The sequence below is a fragment of the Ictidomys tridecemlineatus genome, chromosome 2 (assembly GCF_052094955.1).
Source record: "Ictidomys tridecemlineatus isolate mIctTri1 chromosome 2, mIctTri1.hap1, whole genome shotgun sequence".
Taxonomy (NCBI): Eukaryota; Metazoa; Chordata; class Mammalia; order Rodentia; family Sciuridae; genus Ictidomys; species Ictidomys tridecemlineatus.
The window spans coordinates 109,630,296-109,647,607 of record NC_135478.1 but is presented as its reverse complement, the minus strand read 5'-3'; the positions used below and the strand labels follow the sequence as shown (position 1 = coordinate 109,647,607).

General features: G+C 40.5%; 1 pseudogene; it reads right to left on the bottom strand.

The window, feature by feature from the left end:
• Nucleotides 1-524: 524 nt before the first annotated feature.
• Nucleotides 525-3,151, bottom strand: LOC144368437 (heterogeneous nuclear ribonucleoprotein A1 pseudogene; annotated as a pseudogene).
• Nucleotides 3,152-17,312: the final 14,161 nt, after the last annotated feature.

Below are 17,312 nucleotides of genomic sequence, written 5' to 3'. Positions count from 1 at the left end.
AACCCAGGAGGAAAGCAAGTTCATTCTTTCTTACTCTGCACTGTGTGCTACACTCCAACATCAGGGCTCAGAAGAGGCTGGGGCAACCATTATGGAGACACAGCTACATGAACAGTTCTCTAGCATAGGGTGAACAATTAAAGGATACCTACAGCAGCCCAGCCCCAATTTGACAATCAAAGACTGTGTCCACTATGAACAGAAGTCTTCCTGCAGCTCCTCATTACTGCTCTGGTTGATATAAGTCTTTAGCAAGTCTCAATTCTTAGTTGAAATCAACCACTCAGTCTCAGAATAAAGAGAAATTTTTCTCCTCCCCTTACCTCATCCCCTATTCCTAACTGTGTTTGGATATTTCCTTTCAAGGTTGTATTGAGTCAACTGCACCCTTTTTTTTAAAGACACATTTATTCAGCATCATGTTCAGACTATTACATTTAGCAATCAACAGCATGGGTGCAAAAAAAAAAAGTCTACATTAAACCCTTTGTTGGAATGCTTTACACTTTCCACAGAATAGAAACTAAAATAACCTGTTATACAATTAGTCACAAATACAGTCCTCAAGTTTTTTTGCCCATACACATGAGTATTGTATAAACCATGTCTTCTTTGTAGCAGCTAGGCCCTGCCACCACTGTGCTTGGCTGAGTTTACAAACATGTTGTAACCTGTAGCTTCCCTGTCAGTTCTCTGGCTCTCCTCTCTTGCTAAGCTTTGTTTCCTGGCAGTATTAAAACCTTCTGCTACTGCCATAGCTACTGCTTCTGCTGGAACCGCCATAGCCACCTTGGTTTCATGGTTTGGCAAAATATTGGCCTCCACCACCGTAAAGGTCCAGAGCTTCTGCCTCCAAAGTTTCCACCCTTCATGGGTCCCAAATTTGATGACTGATTGTTGTAACTGCCAAAATCATTGTAGCTTCGACCACCTCCAAAATTGCTTTCATCATTACCAAATTGTAGCCATCCCTGCTGTCACCATATCCACCACCACCACGACTACCACCAAAGTCACCACGACCACTGAAGTTCCCTCCATGAGCAAAATTGTCATTTCCACCCAAACCACCTTCACGACCACCACCCAAGTTTCCAGAACCACTTCGACCTCTTTGGCTAGATGAGGCACAGGCCATCTCTTGCTTTGACAGGGCTTTCCTCACTTCACAGTTGTGGCCATTCACAGTATGGTATTTCTGAATGACAATCTTATCCACAGAGTCATGGTCATCAAAAGTTACAAAAGCAAAGCCCCTTTTCTTTCCACTGCCTTGGTCAGTCATGATTTCAATAACTTCAATTTTCCCATACTGTTCAAAATAATCTCTTAGGTGATGTTCTTCATTGTCTTCTTTAATGCCACCAACAAAGATCTTTTTCACAGTTAAGTGGGCCCCTGTTCTTTGATAATCTTCTCGTGAGAGAGCTCTTTTGGGTTCCACAACTCTTCCATCCACTTTGTGTGGTCTTGCATTCATGGCTGCATCCACTTTCTCCACAGCGGCATAAGTGACAAACCCAAAGTCTCTGGAGTGCTTGGATTACCACAGAGTCTGTGAGTGTTCCCCATTGCTCAAAATGGCTTCTCAGACTCTCATCAGTTGTTTCAAAGCTCAGCCCTCCAATGAATAGCTTCCTCAGCTGTTCAGACTCTTTAGGGGACTCTGATTTAGACAGACAGCAGCAGGAAGACAGACTTTAATGATGCTTTCTCTGTGGCATCCATGGGCAGAAAGGAGTAAGCTAACAAATGTATCCAGAGTCAACTGCACTCTATCTCTGCATCTCTTGAACCATCTCCCAGACTCATCTACTCCAGGATTATCAGCTTTAGTCCAGTAGATCCTACATTCAATGGTACTATGCAACTCAGCCTCATGAAAAATATCAGGGTTCTTGGGTCCTCAGGCATTTGCCTAGAACGCAAATGCCTGAACAAGTACACATATGTTCTGCACATTTCTGAAACTGAGGATAAACTAGTCATTGTGTAGTGCATGGCATGACAGCTCTAAGATTCACTCAGTGCTATTAGCCCACACAGAAAAGAGAGATAACCCTACTCAGTATTAGAGATGGTGCTGAAAAGTCACAAACTAGAATATCAAATGCATGATGTATGTTCACAGAACATTCTTACTGACATTCTGAGGTACATAATAATGAAATCATAGTATAAATCTTATATAATTATAAATTATAAAATGTTCTATGAAAATCATATATGTGCAATATAAAAGCACACAAAAAACAAATTCATATGCTTGTTACTTTTGGGTGATGCCTTATTATATTTTCAATGAGTATGCATAAATGGTTACAAGGTTCAGTGGCAAGATCTGTGTGATTAGCTAACAATGGACCACAAAGTTGTGCACACAATAACCCTTGGATTCTATGAATAAGCTAGGGTGTATGATAAAGTGATACTAAATTAGTCATAGAATTAATGTTAATTATCAACTCACATTAACCATATGAGATAATCCTGGAATTTACCTGGAAACAGTGGGATCATGAGGGTCCCTGGAGTAGAAGAGAAAGATAAAGCAACTAGTGTGGTATCTTATGAAAATTTATCTATTCAGGATTTCTGGCTTTGAAGATGGAGGCAGTGATGTCCAGCCAAGGAATGTGGGTGACCCTAGAATTTGGAAAATGAAAGAAGACAGTTTTTACCCTACAGCACAACCCTGACACCACCCTGAAGTTAGCCCAGGGAGATCCCTGTCACTCTATGGACCTCTGCAAATGGAAGATAAGTAATTTTGGTTGGTTTATGCCTTCTAACTTGTAGTCATTTCAATTATACATAAATATCCCCAAATTTCCCCTTATCCCAATGGACCAGTATTTTTTAGAAAAGTCATTCATTTGATCAGTTTTATCTAAAACTCTAACTTGGGGTGCTTGGTGTGTCTTTTGGCAAGTGATTTACCAAACTCAACCAACTTACATCCTGGAAGGATGGACATAAGGAGAGGACATAAACAAAAGATTTATTATGATCCTCTGGCTTAATCCTCCTAAATTATATCAAGCAGTGAGAATATCTAGCTCAATGCTTGTTTTTCATGATACTTTCATATTCAATTACTGATTCCTGGTGAATTTTTGATGGAAAAAAACAGATACCCAAATTACCCCATGCAGTCGTGATATGAATCTGAGCACAGTACTTGATAAAGAAATATTTCCATCAGTATTTCTAGTATTCAAATGAAAAGGTAAAAAGGCAGAGTCCATACTGAAGAGAAGTCTAACTTCTACATGTAATTTTCAGGAGATCATGGAACACTTTTGGTGGACCCTTAAAAGTATGTTCACAGATTGAGAAATCCCAAGAAAATTGTACATATGAACAGGGGTGGGCAGAGGAGTGAACCCTGTGTCACTAAGGTAGACTCAGCAACTTGGCTCTTCTGCACAGTCCGAGCACTGCTTCCTCCCAGGTTCTGCCCATTAGCAAATAAAATCATCACCACCATCCACACTTTGTCTTGAGTCATTCCAGGCTCAAAGAAGTGCAGCCAGTGAGGGGGCAGTAGGTGGAGAAATATTTGCATGAGCAGCTCCATCCTAAGTACAGTGGAGAGAGATAAGAAAGGCTGAGGGCAGCCCAAACCAGCTCTGGAACTGAAGAAACTGTCCAACATGGTCAGGAAGCTTCTCCTTCTTATGATGCTTGCTCACTGCCCAGGTAGGGACAGACCTCTGTGCCCCATGGCAGACATCTGTCCTGAGCTTATCCTCACTGGCTCAGGTCCCCAAACACATGCACCCTTGGTCCCTCTCCCAACCTGTGCTGACTCAGCCACTCTCTGCACTGCCTCCCTGGAACAAACCGCTAAACTCACCTGCACCCTGAGCAGTGGCTACAGTAATTACAAGATGAACTGGTACCAGCAAAGCCCAGGGAAGAGCCACAGGTTTGTGATTCGAGTGAGCACTAGTGGCATTGTGGGATCCAAGGGGAATGGGATTCCTGATCGATTCTCAGGCTTAGGCTCTAGCCTGGATCGGTACCTGACCATCCAGAACATCCAGGAAGAAGATGAAATGTCTACCACTGTAGGTAACCCAAGGTAGTGAGAGCACAGTGACATAGGAAGACGGGAAGTAAGACAAAAGCTTCCAGGCTTATGGGCCCTGTTACACTTCACTTCCCGGTGTCCTGACTCAAAGGTCATAAGGAGTCTCCTGACCCTGATTAATAATTTCTACCTTCCCAGATATTTTATAAATTTATTTCACATTAATTATCCCTTTGCTCTTAGTAGTGTTTGAAATATTTAGTCTGTATTTGGACATGTGTGTTTGTTCCCAATCATAAATCTGCTGATGGAATTTTATTTTAGACACTGTAAAGCTATTTACAGATGTGTATATCATACAGCCCTTTTGCCACCATCTTGTGCTACTTTTGTCCATATTCAGCAATTAGTAGCATTCCACACAGTGACTAGATTTGAATATTTCCCTTGAAATTCCAGATCTTGACCCCAAGGTAAGGTAACACATGCATGAATGGTCCATCTAGGCTTCACCCAATTTGCCACCTTTGTACACTGACATGTACACAGAGATCTCAGGGAGTTTGTTTTTGACTCTCAGAGACAATGCTAGAAATAGAGAAAACTAATACAGCACCCAGAATGTGAATTTCAGCCTGTTCTGTAACACCTTTGGGAGCTGCCCCTTTGCTGTCCACACAGTGAATTTATTCATGTGCAAGAAAATCATTCTGCAGCATGTTTATGCTGCTAATTACCTGGATCTAGGGGAGATCTCACAGGTTAATATTGACTTTGCTTGAGACACCATATTCAGGGATTCCAGACAAACTACACTTAGGATCATTTCACCTCAAATTGAGGAGTTCCCATGAACACCTCAGGTTTGCAGATGCATGACAATCAGAGAATAAATTGAAAGCTCTATTTTTTAGAAGATTGCAGTCTTATTTTAAAGAAGTAAAGTCATGTCAAGTCAGTTAAAGAGACAGAGAAGTCTATTTCGGGGAGTTCACAGATTGAAGCATCCTTAAACTCAAGATGCCTTGCTCTGCTGATAGTTTTGAAGGATTACCCACCACAGATGATCATTCAGAAATTGAGAATCCAGACCAGTTATTGGGTCCTTATACCTTAAACACATCAATATAATTCTGTTGACATAAACTCAATATCCAGCCCCCTCAACTCCATGAAGATGAGGAGGTTGTTCTGATAGAATGCACCCAAAGCTCCAAATTTGTAATCATCTCCGTGGGCTTTCTAGTATGGTCATTCTTCTTTCTTAAACTATCTGTGAGAACAGACCATGAATCACCTCCTGAGCATAAACTCATGAGGGGTCCCTGAGGAAATTCCCAGGATGAGGAGGTTACCCATCAGGGGCCAGGACAAAGCCAGACTTCTCCTTCCATAATGTCAACTCTTCATGCAAACACTCTATCTCTCTAATTAAAGCACATTTGGCTATACATGACAGGACATGACCCTTGCTCTGAATAACTGTCATGGTCCATAGCCTGATAACTTTCACCAGGATGCAATAAAGATGGGAAGAGTGGCAAGGAGAGGCCCTTCAGGGTTGGTTTTAAGGTAGCATTCTCTAAAACATGGGCTCTTCTGTCACTGCTCAGAGGAGACATAGAATTAGCAAGTATGCATGTGTTCATTTGTGCTCAGAAATAAAGTCATATGTTCAATTTAATTTCCTCATAATATTTTAGCCCTACGTGTTAAATGTTAGAGATTGTAAATAAGTCAGGATGGCGCCTGGCAAATGTTAGTCTGTAAACAAGTCTGGATGGCACCTGGCATTTTGCCAGAGGGAGTGGTTTGTGAAGTAATGCCAGTGAGCCATTAAGTGTGGAAATTCCTTATTGGTTGACTACTGTATCGAGTTTATGTTAATTAAGATGAACTGTGTGGAATGTATAAATACTTCTGTTGTCCTACAATAAATGGCTCCCTCTCCTGCTGTATCAATGTACACAAGTTGTTCGTCACCCCCTGGTTATTTTGCTGCAGCAGGACTGCAGCAGATGGTGGCCCGTTACAGGGAGCCCCAAGACACTCGGGGGTAAGTGATGAAAAAAAAGCTGCCTGTCCATAAATAAGATGGGAGCAAATCTGCTTGTCCCTAGACAAATAGGGCGAGAGGAAAAATGGCCATTTTGAGAAAATGGAAAAGATTGATACAGTATGTTTGTGTCTTGTTTGTCTCAGTGTATTGTATTGTCTTTGTCATGAAAATATGGAAGGGGTGTTAAGTAAATTGATAAGGGAAAGAGACACCCCAATGGAACCAAAAATAGTTAGGGCATATATTGATAGAAGCCCAGGAACTCTAGTCAGAAAGAAAAAGAAAGTTCAGAAGAAGAAGGATTATCAGGAAAAAAGTTGCAGCAAAAGGCTATTACTGAATACTTTTCATTACTGGAGGGTGCGTGGATCCGTGCAGCGGCTGCCACATGCGCAAGCTGGTCATGGTGCAGCAAGGACTTTCCAAGCTGCGGCAGCCGGCTCTTCTCCACCCCCCACCTGGGGAGCAGGACGGCTCTTCTCCACCCCCCACCCGAGGAGTAGGACGCCACTGCGAGAGCCCAAATCCAAACCTGACCTGGAGGCACAATCTTGCAGGCTCTTGCTCCCTGTGCCCAAAAGCAGTTTGAGTCCCAAACTCTCCCCGGGGCCATTTGGGGATACCCTGGATGCTACAGGAGGAAGACTGCCCTCGTCCCTGAAGTTTGATCATTTCCAAGGCCAATAACTAAGCTACTATGGTTCTCCCACACCTAGAAGCTAATGAGTAATGAGCACTATTAAGGCTTATTGCAAATGTAAAAAACCTTGAGATAATGTACTAAATTGTTCAGAAGGTTGTTTTATTAGTACAATGCTACAGGATTTTCTTTAACATCATTGCTGGAGTTCCTGCCTTCTTCCCAGTGCCGGTGAAGATGAGGGTGAAAGAATTTCCAGTGTTGGAGAACCAGAGGAGACTTTGGCTGAGAACCGGATGAAACTTCGGCTAAAAAACGGACGAGGCTTCAGATCAAGCTAGCTGCCTGCAGAACTTACCTAGACTGTGATTTAAGCTAGCTGCCTGTAGAACTTACCTGGACTGTGATTTACCTGGACTGTGAGTTAATCTATTGAGACACTGTTTTACCTGGACTAAGACAACAAACTGTAATCTACAACAAATTGTAACTCTATATCTTTGCTAACAGTGTCATTGCTGGTATAATTTTTCCAAGGGCTTCTTGCATGGAGCCATCAATTGGCTTGGTATTGTGGCATTTTGTATCCTCCCCTTCTGCATGTAGCAGATTATTTATGGTGTTTGTGTAAAAACCACTATGGTCGTTATTTAAATTAAACAAAAGGGGGAAATGTTAGTGCCGCAGTCTGCCTGGGCACAATTCAGGAGCCACTTGTCAAAAGAAACTAACTTTATTTTTAGAACTACAAACGCCAAGCAAAACAGCTCCTCAGGAAAAAAACCCTTCAGAGCCCAACTGCCACCACCGGCTTCCACAAGCCTCTCACCCACACAAGCCTCCCCACCTCCCACAATCCTCCTGCTCTTGAGGCCGATTGGCTGGGCCGTGTGGGTGGAGCCAAAGAAGTCCACCAATGAGCAGTTTCGTAGTCTGAAGGGCAGGGAAACAGCCCAATGAACATCACCACAGAGGAGCCAATCAGCTAGATGTTGCTGGGGCCGCTGTGAGCCAATCATCAGCTGGCAGTCTGAAGGGCAGGGAAACAGCCCAATGAACATCACCGCAGAGGAGCCAATCAGCTAGATGTTGCTGGGGCCGCTGTGAGCCAATCATCAGCCAGCAGCTGGAAGTTTGCTGGCAGCTGGAAGTTTGCTGGGGCCCCTTTGGCTGTGGCTCTCAACAATTAGAGTCTGTAAACAAGTCAGGATGGCGCCTGGCAAATGTTAGTCTGTAAACAAGTCTGGATGGCACCTGGCATTTTGCCAGAGGGAGTGGTTTGTGAAGTAATGCCAGAGAGCCATTAAGTGTGGAGATTCCTTATTGGTTGGCTACTGTATTGAGTTTATGTTAATTAAGATAAGCTGTGTGGAATGTATAAATACCTCTGTTGTCCTACAATAAATGGCTCCCTCTCCTGCTGTATCAATGTACACAAGTTGTTCGTCACCCCCTGGTTATTTTTGGTGCAGCCAGACTGCGGCACCTATACCAAGAACTGAGGGCTTATAGAAATCCATAAGACAATAAATTTTATCTGTATAATGGCAAAACTTTGGTGTTTTGAGCTAGAAAGTTGATTTCTAATTATATATTTTACTATCTGATGGCAGTTGACTGTGATGTTTAAATCACTTACCTGACAAGAAGTAAATTTCCTTATCAAATTTTTTTAAATTTAAACTCTCTTAATAAATAGTCCTTCAGGATCTCTGGTTAGACATACAGAGTTTTCTTTTGATTATACCTTCCTGTAATATTATCTATAAATGTGAACCAGAATATTTGAGCTCTTTACACCAAGTAACACAGAAAAAAATTTATAAAATTGCTAACGTTTTAGAAAGAAGATTATGTGCACTGGTATCTGTAGCTCTCAGGAACAGTGCCCAAACTCCTCATCTGTGATGATAGCAATCCACATTCAGGGGTTCCTGATCTCTACTCTGTCTCCTAGTCAGGAAACTCAGCCTTGCTGACCATCACTGGGCTGCAGCCCGAAGAAGAGGTATTACTATCAGTCCTATAACAACAATCTCAGTGCTCTAGGCTCATGGGAAAGTTACACAAAAATCCCTTTACCATCTCTCAGGAGGGATAATGCCCAACACCTCTACTCAGGCCTGGCCAGTTGCTTCTGCTACCACTACTGTGGGCCCAGCTGAATCTACTGGCAACACTTTGAGTGAGAAGCATCCTCTCCTCTATCCTCAGAGTCATCTGTAGCAGCCCATTCCTAGGAAAAGAATTTGACATAAAAAGAAAGTTCTGATTCTCTTTAGATTGAGGATCTGAGAAGGATGCTATGGTCTCATTCCCTGAAGTTCAGGTGATGAGGCAGCCAGTGCAACCCTAGTTATCTCAGACTTGACCTCTGTTGGAGAATTCAGTGACTCCATCATCCATTGATTCCCTGTTTCCAGGAATTCTAGAGCTGTGTCATCTTCTCCTTGGGTCTACTGTGTACATCTGTGATTCATATTTTAGCTTAATTTTATATACATTTTCTAACATGGAATATTTGGCAGATAATAAAACACATAAGTGAAAACTTTGACAGATTTTGAGATATTTTCACACCTTTGGGAACATCAGCACGATCAAGAAAGGAATCCACCACCACCCCAAGCCCACAAGCCTCCTTTGCCCATTGGGAATCCTTCCTTCATTCCAGCTCACATCTCTTCTCAGGTTACCACTGAGTTTCTCTTTCTGACTGTTGGTCAGTGTTCCTTTTTGCTAAAATGTTCAATTGGAAAAGAACAGTAGAATTTCCCTCTTGAATGACTCTCCCACCCTATAAATTCCTTTTGAGACCCTTCCACATTATGTTGCATTTCACTTGATTCTACTGAGGACACATAATGATGTTTGTGGTCCCTGGACACTTCTGTTTTATGGACAATTTCTCTGATGCCATGCATATTAAACTGTATTTTCTGACTCCATCAGAATAGAAATATATATATATAATTAAGCCTATATTGCATTTATATTATTTATCATTTTAAATTAGTTATATTAACTTCTCTTAGGGCCTCTGTTTCTGGTTTGATGGATGCCCAGAATCCCTTGATTTTTATACTATTATTTGTTCACTTTAACCAAAATTTGGCAAATTTTTCCTAATTTGGTAAAGACGGAGTCTTAATTTATTTGGAGCTGGTATAACAGAATATGATGAACTGGGTAAAATATAAATAGTCTATGTTCCTATGGCTCATGATTCTAGAGACTTGGAAGCCCAGCAGCATGAAATTGGCCTCTGGATGTGGCTTTTGTGCTTTATTATAACAGACAGAAAAACAACTGGCCCAATTTAATTCTTTATATCAGGGCCAGCTTCCTGCAATAACCAATCACCTTTTAAACATAATCACATATTAATAGTGATTATGGTTAATCACCAAACATTGCTTAATTACTAATCATCTCTTAGCAATAATCATTTCTTGTGGATGTTCACATCTCAAAGGCCTAATCTCTTAAAAATATTATGGCAGCAATTGAATTCAACCTGAGTTTTGGAGGAACCTTCAATCATAGAAGGGGTAAAATACCAACTTTGTATATATGTAAGTCACCTCTTTCACCTCCACTTTGTTTCCTGACCCTTTGACTTATGCAGTGGAGTGACCAACCATGTGGATGCCTATAAGAATCCACACAACCATGGGTGTGTATGAAAAACATATTAGTGTCTATGAGTCTGCATGTCTACATTATATTTTTAAATAAAATTCCTAATTTAGTACTTATGGAATGTTTTTATTGGTCCTCTTTAGTTACACATGACAGTAGAATCCATTTTGATATAATTATCTGAGTATTTTCCATAGCAACACTGAATAGGGACAAAGCCAAAGATCTGGGTCAGGGCTCCACATTTGGACGCAGGGTCTAAGATCTTATCTTCAGAAATTGATAGAAGGCAAATCCAAAACCCTCCACCATTGTTACTGTCTCACTACTCACTGAGCTCAGCATCTCCCCACAAGGCCTCTGGGCATGTTTGGCCTGATCCTTTCCATCCCCACCTCAGAAAATGATTGTCCCAATTCAAGCCTTGTGGTGGGGCTAAGACACAAGGCAAGAGGTTTGACATGAATGGTGCTGTCTTCCATCATTAGGGAGTCACTGGGGAATAAGAGAGTCTTTGGGAGTCAGGCATATTCTCTTGGTGCTTTTCTCACAATGTTGTGAGTGTCTCCTCTATGGCCATGACCCCTATAATACTAGTACCTTACTCAGAGTCCACCTGATGATATGAAAAATTCTAAGAGAATTATGGCAGCTCCATATGCTGATAACAGCAGCTGATACTGCAGAGGGCTCAATAGAGGGACATGTGGGGAAAATGTGGAGTTTCAGCTCTATATACAGGATTGTAGTACTTCCATGGGAAAAGATGAAAAAGCCATTTGGTAATATGTTCTCTCTATAGGTCTCTAAACCACTTTTCGGAATTCAGATAGTTAAATAAGTTACTGAGTGACCTTAATGTTTCCCTGTTCAAAAAATCTCAGCTGAGATTCCCAGCAGTTATAACCACTGTCAAACACTTCATCTGCTACAGAGATGCACAAGGACACCTAATGAGGATGGTGAATATGGCAAAGTCTGGACCTGAGGAACTTCCCCTTAGATCCCTTCAGGGTCACAAAGTGGATTCAGACATTGCAGCCAAAAGAGAAAAATTTAATAAAGTCACATCCTCTGAGTGCCACTGTACTTTTACTTGTGTTGTGCAACCCCTCACTTTTAAACCTGCAAGAGTGAATTCAAGGGACACTCATAGGAGCCCAAATTGTCCCTTACAGATTAGGGGCACAATGGTCATATGTGTGAACAATAAGAAAAAAATGACTGTCATCATGAGTTTGCCAGAGTGGGAAAAGAACTGACCACATCCAGAGTTTGCTCAGTACAAAAACCAACTGGAGGAAAAGGTCAAATGATTGGTGTTTTTTGTTGTTGTTGTTGTTGTTTTTGTTGTTTCTGACATGTTTTGAACAATGAGGAAGCAAATCCAAAGCCCTCCACCATTGTCACCATCTCACTACTCACTGGGCTCAGCATCTCCCCACAAGGCCTCTGGGCATGTTTGACCTGACTCTTCCCATCCCCACCTCAGAAAATGACTGTGCCAATTAAAGATGGGTCTGAGATATAAGGCAAGAGGGCTGACATGAATGGTGCTGTCTTCCATCACGAGGGAGTCACTGGGGACTTCCCCTTAGATCCTTTCAGAGTTCAAAGTGGATTCAGGCATTGCAGACGAAAGAGAAAAAGTTTAACAAAGTCACATCCTCTGAGTTCCTCTGTGCTTTCTCTTGTGTTGTGTAACCCCTCACTTTTAAACCTTCTAGAGGGTATTCAAGGGACACTCATACGAGCCAGAAAAAAAGCTGATTACTGCCCATGAGACCCACCAGAGGGTCCTATGTGAACTAAACAGAAGTTCTATTTATTTGAATACACAGATCTGGGTGGTCTTGTGGTTAAGATTCAGCTCTTTTATTGTTAGAGCCTAGGTTTATTTCTAGTCAAGGAAGCCTTTCTTCTGATGGCTATGGTAGTGCATGCCAGATACTCATGAGGCAGACTCAGTTGGATCATAAGTTGGAGGCCAGCTTCAATAATTTAGGGACAACCTGCTTTAATGAAACTTGTTCTAATTTGGCCAGTCATCCTCTCCTGGCAGCAATAGAAGCTGATAAGTTTATTAAATGTCATGAAATAAGTTTACATTAATGAGAAGCAAAATAAAAATTAGTAAAAATATACTTCCTATTCCTCCACATCCTTTCTACTGACCCTTTTTTTTTTCATCTGTGGCCAATACTCTTCTACCTCCAGCAAATCTACCAAACTCAGTCAATGACAAGAAACATTGGGAGATAAAGTTGGCAGATACATCTGCTGACAATAATTGCTGCCCCTGCAGGGTACTCACTTCTGTGACAGGTGGGAAGGTGTGGTATTCTGTCTCTGCCTGTGGAACTATGGGAACTTCTTGGAAACATGCCTGAGAAAGCATTTAGCTGTGTTCTGCCTATGGAGTCTCCAAATCAGCACTCTGAGAATCAATGAGTTCGATAAGTTAAATGAGTGACTTCAACTTGCTATGTCCTTCCCAATCTTGTTTCAGCTGAAGTTCCCATTGGTTATGTCCCAACATGTGGTACATGCTCCATCTTCCAAGGAAACAACTCTCCATCTAAGCAAGAATGTACAGATGTCAAGAACTAGGCTGAGATCTTTCCAGTTATATATACTCAAGGGCACAAAATGAGTTAAGGCTGAAGCAGCTAAGATAAAAAATATGTATTTCGAAATACACATCAGGAGCTCTAATTGATACTCCACCCCATATGGAGATTTCCTTCATGCTACAACCTACTAAGAAGTATTCAAAGGGCATTCATAGAAGTCGGTCTATTCCCTATTCCACTGTGGATTTGAGGCACTCTGGACAGATTCTTGAAGAAAATAAAAGAATACAAAGCTCTAAGCAGGAAGTGTCCTGCATGAGGCTACAGAAGTGTCTCCTCAAATATTCAATGTAGGAATTTTCAGTGGTGACATGATTAGATAATATTATAAAAATGATGACTCCCAATTTTGGATTAATAATTTGAAGAGACTACTGAGTGGTAACTGGGAGAGATGAAGTGTGACTGGAGGAAGTAATTCACTTCCACTTTGTTCCCGGCTCTTTATGCACACACTTTATCTTTCTACTTCCTACATATCACAAGATGAACAGCCTTCCTCCACAACCCATCTTTCTTCCATGATGTTCTATCACACCTTAGGCCCACAGCAATGGAGTCAATGGACTGAGACCTCTCAAACCATAAACCCAAATAAAGTTTTCTCATTTAAGTTGTTCTTGTCATGTCACACTAATGAAAAGTTTACCAAAACAATCTGCATTTCGTCCAAATGTGAAAACAGATTTTGTGCATGTTATTTTTTCCCTCTGGGTCTGATGCCAAACACTGGTAAGAAAAGCAGAATGGAAAAACTTTATATCCTGCCCATTAAAACCACTAGCCTGGGGTGGTTTTGTGAAATCAACAGGCAGAGTCATTTGTAACATAAATCACAAATCATTCATACAGGCAGTGAAAGAATACTTTGACAAGGAACTACATAAACTAATACAGGAAGCATAAGATCACCTCAAGAGGGAGATAGAGGTTCTAAAAAAGAAATCAAACAGAAATCCTTGAAATGAAAGAAACAATAAACCAAATTAAAAGCTCAAATAAAAGCATCACCAACAGAGTAGACCCCTTGGAAGATAGGACATCAGACAATGAAGACAAAACATATAATCTTGAAAAGAACATAGACCATCCAGTGATAATGGTTTTAAAAAAAAATTAGCAGAACATTCAAGAAATATGAGATAGCAAAAAAAGACCAAATTTCAGAGTTAATGAAATAGAGGAAGGCATAGAGATGCATACCAAAGGAATGAACAATTTATTCAATGAACTAATATTAGAAAACTTTCCAAACATGAATAATGAATTGGAAATCTAAATTTAAGAAGCCTACAGAATGCTGAATGTACAAATCACATACCAAGATCCATACCAAGGCACATCATAATAAAAATTCCCAACATACAGAAGAAGGAAAGAATTTCAAAAGCCAAGAGATAAAGAATCAGATTACATAGAGAGGGAAACCAATTAGGATAACAGCATATTTTTCAACACAGAACCTGAAAGCAAGAAAATCCTGGAACAACATATAATCATGTATCCAGCAAAATTAAGCTTCAGATTTGAAGATGAAATAAAAATCTTCCATGATAAACAAAATTAAATGAATTTAGAGCTAGAAAACTGGCACTACAAAACATCCTTGAAAAAAATTTCATGAAGAGGAAATGAAAAACAACAATGAAAATCAGCAGAGGGTGGGAGTATCCTAAAGAAAAAATAATCAAAGAAAAAAATCAAGTAAAATAACAAAAATAAACAAATATGGCTAGGAATACAAACTATGTCTCAATAATAACCCTGAATGTTAATGGCTTAAACTCACCAATCAAAAGACACAGGCTAATCCATAAACAAATATATGAAGAAATGTTCATCATCTCTATCAGTTAGAGAAATGCCAATCAAATCTACTCTAAGATATCATCTCACTACAGTCAGAATGACAGCTATTATGAAACAAAAATAAGTGTTGGCGAGGATGTGGGGGAAAGGTACACTCATACATTGCTGGTGGAACTGAAAATTGGTGTAATCAATATGGAAAGCAGTATGGAGATTCCTTGGAAAACTGGAAATGGAACCACCATTTGACTGAGCTATCCTTCTCCTTGGTCTATACCCAAAGAAGTTAAAAATAGCATAATACAGCCTCATCAATGTTTATAGCAGCATAATTCACAATAGCTTAACTGTGGAATCAACCTAGATGCCCTTCACTTCATGTTGCCCAAGAGCAACAGTCAATCTCACTTGTGGTTCCAGCACAGTTCATGAATAAATTAAAAAAAAATATGGGCGTCTGATAGAAGAAAATGTTGGCTCTGATATACATATTGTGGGGTAGGGCTCCAAATTCCTTAATAGGACACCCATAGCTCAAGAGTTAATAACAAGAATCAACAAATGGGACTTACTTAAACTAAAAAGTTTTTTTCTCAGAAAGGGAAACAATAAGAGAGGTAAACAGGGAGCCTACATCATGGGAACAAATTTTTACTCCTCACACTTCAGATAGAGCCCTAATATCCAGAGTATACAAAGGACTCAAAAAATTAAACAATAAGAAAACAAACAACCCAATCAACAAATGGGCCAAAGACCTGAACAGACACTTCTCAGAGGAGGCCATACAATCAATCAACAAGTACATGAAGAAAATGCTCACCATCTCTAGCAGTCAGAGAAATGCAAATCGAAACCACCCTAAGATACCATCTCACTCCAGTAAGATTGGCAGCCATTATGAAGTCAAACAACAACAAGTGCTGGTGAGGATGTGGGGAAAAGGGTACTCTTGTACATTGCTGGTGGGACTGCAAATTCGTGTGGCCAATTTGGAAAGCAGTATGGAGATTCCTGGGAAAGCTGGGAATGGAACCACCATTTGACCCAGCTAATGCCCTTCTCAGACTATTCCCTGAAGACCTTAAAAGAGCGTACTACAGAGATACTGCCACATCGATGTTCATAGCAGCACAATTCACAATAGCTAGACTGTGGAACCAACCCAGATACCCTTCAATAGATGAATGGATAAAAAAAAAATGTGGCATTTATAGACAATGGAGTACTATGCAGCACTAAAAAATGACAAATCATGGAATTTGCAGGGAAATGGATGGCATTAGAGCAGATTATGCTAAGTGAAGTTAGCCAATCCCTAAAAAACAAATGCCAAATGTCTTCTTTGATATAATGAGAGCAACTAAGAACAGAGCAGGGAAGAAGAGCAGGAGGAAAAGATTAACATTAAATAGAGACATGAGGTGGGAGGGAAAGGGAGAGAAAAGGGAAATTGCATGGAAATGAAAGGAGACCCTCATTGTTATACAAAATTGCATATAAGAGGTTGTGAGGGGGATGGGAAAAAAAGCCAAGGAGAGAAATGAATTACAGTAGATGGGGTAGAGAGAGAAGATGGGAGGGGAGGGGAGGGGGGATAGTAGAGGATAGGAAAGGTAGCAGAATACAACGGTTACTAATATGGCATTATGTAAAAATGTGGATATGTAACCGATGTGATTCTGCAATCTTTGTAATGTTTTGAACAACCAATGAAAAAAAAGAACCAAATGAGGGGCTGGGGATGTGGCTCAAGTGGTAGCATGCTCGCCTGGCATGCGTGAGGCCCAGTTCGATCCTCAGCACCACATACAAAGATGTTGTGTCCGCTGAAAACTAAAAAATAAATATTAAAAAAATGTGGCATATGCTGGGTTCGTTTCTCACCAACACATAAAAAAATAAAATAAATGTATTATGTCCAACTACAGCAAAATATTTTTAAAAATGTGGGATTTATACCCAATGGAATATTATTCAGTGATTAAAACTGATTAAAGAGAATAAAATCATGGCATTTGCAGGTAATTGGATGGCATTGGAGAAGATAATACTAAGTGAAGTTAGCCAATCCCCACAAAAAAAAAATGCCAAATGTTTTCTCGATATCAGGTGAATATTCATAGAAGACTTGCAGAAACAAGTGCTTTAGCTTTATTGGATCATGAATAGTTACTCACTTGACCATACCCATATTAGAGCAGCTGCTTTCTCCCAGAAGGAAAATCCACAGCACGCAGCCATCACAGGTCTACCTCTGAAAATCTAAGTGTTCTCTGGACTGACAACCAGGTTTTGAAAGAAGATAGTAAAGGCTCTTATACATATAATACACCACATATGCATGCCATCTCAGTCCAGGTGATTCACTAGGAAATGATGGACCATCAGGATGTCTGTCCTAAATTTAGAGACAGAAAATTCTTCTAAAATGCACACCACAGACAGGATACAACTTCTCTTCATCATTCAGTGCTCAGGATAACAGGCCAT